Below are 4867 nucleotides of genomic sequence, written 5' to 3'. Positions count from 1 at the left end.
ATGTTCTGAAAATTGAAACTGAATTGATAATATAATAAGTGAAAGCAACTGAAAGCCAAAGATAATATGAAGATATGCTTACATGTTGATACTGACTCAACTTTCTCAATATAGTAAGTAAAATAATTGTCCGGCCCTATAAGTCTCGGTATACATATATATCTGCTCTGCCGTAGTAGGTTCACTCATAAGCGCTCGGCCATACTAGGCTTTGTATCTCGACCAACTGGGCTCGCTCATAAGCGCTCGGCCACAGTAGGCTCGGTATATATATAACTGCTCTGCTGTAGTAGGCTCGATCATAAGCGCTCGATCATACTGGTCTCTGTGTCTCGACCAACTGGGCTCGCTCATAAGCGCTCGGCCACAGTAGGCTCGGTATATATATAACTTACCATCTGATCAAAGGTTTCCCAATAGGGGTCTGCCCATCGATTATAGCTCGATGGTAATAAAAATATTGTAATACTGTATATATAAACTCTCTGCTCTCTTGACTAGAAAAAGGAAATAGTCAATTGAATATGAAGTCCCGATAAGGAGAATATTGTAATTTATAAAACTAGAAAAATATATGTAATTTCAGGGATATAAATTTTTCGTTATGCCTCGTTATCAAACTTGTGTAATGACAAAATCATGCCAAAATGAAGAAAGGGATTAGCCTTAACATACCCGGAGTAGGGAAAAATCCGTATGATATTCTTGAAAAAGATTGCACCGTACTCCTTTCAAATCTTCAGAATCATCAAATGGATTGTTCCAAAGCAATTAATACTAGAGCCAAATTTTCAACTCTAATACACTAGTTTAGGCAGTAGGTTAATCCTTCTTAAACGTTACAACAGGGCCTAGTAGCAAGATTAATCCTTCTCCAACTAATTTGAGTAAGTAGTAGAATCTTCACAAGAAATGCTAACTCTCTCGTCTTCAGATAAATGCAAATATTATGTAGGATTAATTCTACCTCCAACATAAATGAAGATTCAACTGTCTCCTAATCCTCCCCCATAACGATTTCAATCAATCAATTGCTGCTACCAAGACATGATAGAATCGGCATCACCAAACATGTCAAAAATATCTAGATGCAGTAATAGTTAAGCTACTACTGTAAATCATATCTCATCCAAAAACATGACTACTGATCATAATTAAAATCCCCACCATCTTCTCAAATATTTATCTTCATCGAGTAAGGAAAATGAAGAGAAGCCGAAAACATCCTTATGCAATATAAGTAAGTTTTAAAATACTAAAACATAAGAGTACGATGAACAGATAAAGTTAAATTGATGTTAAGTTATGGATGACTAAGAAATGAAATCCATGTGTTATCTAATTTGGTTACTAAAATGAAGAGTCATCATTTTATAATGCAAGGCTGCCACGTGGGGTTGGGGGAAAATTTTTAATCTCTATCCAACTTTATAGTTAATTAGGTAATATCTCGTTACCAGATAATTAACCAATTGCCCGCATAATTAAGAATTGCCGTAAATTACTTAAAATTCTACTTATTTTTAATACACTTTATATAACTTACTATAATATACTTTACTATCATGGTCATATGGTACTATATAAAATAAATACATACACTATTATTTCATTAAAACGTCCATGTTAAAAAAATATATATTTTCTTAATTTCTAATTTTCCTAATCTCATATAAAGAGTATAGATTTTCGTACGCTCAATCTTTGAAATGGCAAAAAGATAACCTTCTTTTGTTTATACTTGGTAAAATTATCCATATTCAGCGGTAGAAACGTGAGTATTGAAATATTATTAGCTCGTCTAAACTCTTATACAGAAAGTAAAATTTGGCGGAGAACTTTACATTAACTGTTCACTTTTGCATTATTCATATAATTTAGTTTCCGGCATAAATAAACCCCACCATAACTTATGCAAAAATCTAAGATATTGAAAAAAGATATTAAAAGAGAGTACGCCCACCCATATTAGAGCACCTAACGTTACTAAATTTCCTTCTAAGTAAATCGATTGTTAAGATAAAAAAAATATAACTTTTTGACAAGTGAAAAAGATGATAATTTTATATGGTAAGAAGTTTTAATAATAATTTTTTTATAGTTAGTTGGCATAAAGGGTTAAAACTTACGGGGTGTAACATTCTTTCCCCTTTAGAACATTCGTCCTCGAATGTTAACTCCTAGAGATTTGCAAAATTTTCATTAGGGTCTCCTTTGTAACTTAAGCTAAAACCAAACTATATCTGAAGTCTCAACTATTCACAATCTTTTGTGCTTCACTATTTCTTATCTTCTTCGCCTTTTCCTTACTTACTTTTCAATCTCGCATCGTATCTTCTGTTTCTTTCATAACCTCCCTTCCACATTACGCTTTAAAGCTCTATTGTGATACCTGCACCTTTGGTGCATACTAAATCTGGCGAAAGCTTCATACTGACTTTTTACGACTTAGTTCTATGGCGCGATCTGAAAACAAAATAAGGGTAACATTTTCTTAATGCCTCATAGCTTCTCAATTAAAAATGTGGCGCACAACACATCCATAAGTGAGACTCTACTAGGCACGACTTTGTAGACTCCCTAGGATATGACCCGCTCTGATACCATTTTGTCATGCCCCGAACCTAGGAAGGCATGGCTGGTACCCGGTGCCGCATTGGCCCGAGCGAACCGCTCTGTAATTCATTCATTCCTTCTGTATCTATCATGTGCCAACATGACCATAACTCGTAACGTATAATTATAAGTGACAACACTGTATCGATAAGCTATCGTTCTTGAAACATGAATACATATGGGCCATCAAGGCCTCTGACATACTGTACAAACTGAACCTCTGTCTACAAAGCCTCTATGATTATTCGACGTCAAATGGGACAGGGTACCGGCCTACCCATGAGTCTGTAGCAAACTCTAACACAATAACTCATAAACTTAGCTGCACTCCAAATGAGGTGGAGCCTTACCGATCCTTTGCTGAATGCTAACCTCGTCTACTATGAGGGACTGTCAAACTGTTTGTCTATACCTGCAAGCATAAATGCAGCGTCCCCAACAAAAAGGACGTCAGTACGAATAATGTACGGAGTATGTAAGGCATATACTGAAAGTTGAAACTGAACTGATAATATAATAAGTGAAAACAACTGGAAGCCAAAGATAATATGAAGATATGCTTACCTGTTGATACTGGCTCAACTCTCTCAATATAGTAAGTAAAATAGTTGTCCGGCCCTATAAGGCTCGGTATATATATATATATATATATATATATATATAACTACTCTGCCGTAGTAGGCTCGCTCATAGGCGCTCGGTCATACTAGGCTCTGTATCTTGACCAACTGGGCTTGCTCATAAGCGCTAGGGCACAGTAGGCTCGGTATATATATAACTGCTCTACCGTAGTAGGCTCTCTCATAGGCGCTCGACCATACAAGGCTCTGTGTCTCGACCAACTAGGCTCGCTCATAAGCGCTCGGCCATAGTATTCTTGGTATATATATAACTTACCATCTGATCAGAGGTTGTCCAATAAGGGCATGCCCATCGAATATAGCTCGGTGGTAATAATAATACTATAATACTGTATATATAAACTCTCTGCTCTCTTGACTAGAAAAAGGAAATAGTCAATTGAATATGAAGTCTCGATAAGGAGAATATTGTAACTTACAAAACTTGGAAAATATACATAATTCAGGGATATGAATTTTTCTTTATGCCTCGTTATCAAACTTGTGTAATGAAAAAATCATGCCAAAATGAAGGAAGGGCTTAGCCTTAACATACCTGGAGTAGGAAAAAATTCGTATGATATTCTTGAAAAAGGTTGCACCGTACTCCTTTAAAATCTTTAGAATCATCAAATAGATTGTTCCAAAGCAATTAATACTAGAGCCAAAATTTTCAACTCTAATACACCAGGTTAGGCAGTAGGTTAATCCTTATTAAACGTTACAACAGGGCCTAGTAGCAAGATTAATCCTTCTCCAACTAATTTGAGTAAGTAGTAGAATCTTCACAAGAAATGCTAACTCTCTCGTCTTCAGATAAATGCAAATATTATATAGGATTAATTCTACCTCCAACATAAATGAAGATTCAACTGTCTCCTAATCCTCCCCCATAACGATTTCAATCAATCAATTACTGCTACCAAGACATGATAGAATCGGCATCACCAAACATGTCAAAAATATCTAGATGCAGTAATAGTTAAGCTACTACTGTAAATCATATCTCATCCAAAAACATGACTACTGATCATAATTAAAATTCCCTCCATCTTCTCAAATATTTATCTTTATCGAGTAAGGAAAATGAAGAGAAGCCGAAAACATCCTTATGCAATATAAGTAAGTTTTAAAATACTAAAACATAAGAGTATGATGAACAGATAAAGTTAAATTGATGTTAAGTTATGGATGACTAAGAAATGAAGTCCATGTGTTATCTAATTTGGTTACTAAAATGAAGAGTCATCATTTTATAATGCAAGGCTGCCACGTGCGGTTGGGGGAAATTTTTTAATCTCTATCCAACTTTTTAGTTAATTAGGTAATATCTCGTTACCCGATAATTAACCAATTACCCGTATAATTAAGAATTGCCGTAAATTACTTAAAATTCTACTTATTTTTAATACACTTTATATAACTTACTATAATATACTTTGCTATCATGGTCATGTGGTACCATATAAAATAAATATATACACTATTGTTTCATTAAAACGTCCATGTTAAAAAAATACGTATTTTCTTAACTTCTAATTTCCCTAATCCCATATAAAGAGTATAGATTTTCGTACGCTTAATCTTTGAAATGGTAAAAAGATAACCTTATTTTGTTTTGTACTTGGTAA

At 34.5% G+C, this 4867-nt stretch overlaps 1 long non-coding RNA gene across 1 annotated transcript; it reads right to left on the bottom strand.

Moving 5' to 3' along the window:
- Positions 1 to 2740: 2740 nt before the first annotated feature.
- On the bottom strand, positions 2741 to 4405 carry LOC142166511 (uncharacterized). Its single transcript, XR_012696915.1, has 2 exons — positions 3793 to 4405; positions 2741 to 3028 (listed from the first exon to the last, which is right to left on the bottom strand). It is a non-coding gene; the product is annotated as an uncharacterized LOC142166511 (long non-coding RNA).
- Positions 4406 to 4867: the final 462 nt, after the last annotated feature.

The sequence above is a fragment of the Nicotiana tabacum genome, chromosome 11, assembly GCF_000715075.1.
Source record: "Nicotiana tabacum cultivar K326 chromosome 11, ASM71507v2, whole genome shotgun sequence".
In the NCBI taxonomy this organism is placed as follows: Eukaryota; Viridiplantae; Streptophyta; class Magnoliopsida; order Solanales; family Solanaceae; genus Nicotiana; species Nicotiana tabacum.
Note: the sequence above shows the minus strand (reverse complement) of the source record. Positions and strands in the feature narration are given on the sequence as shown.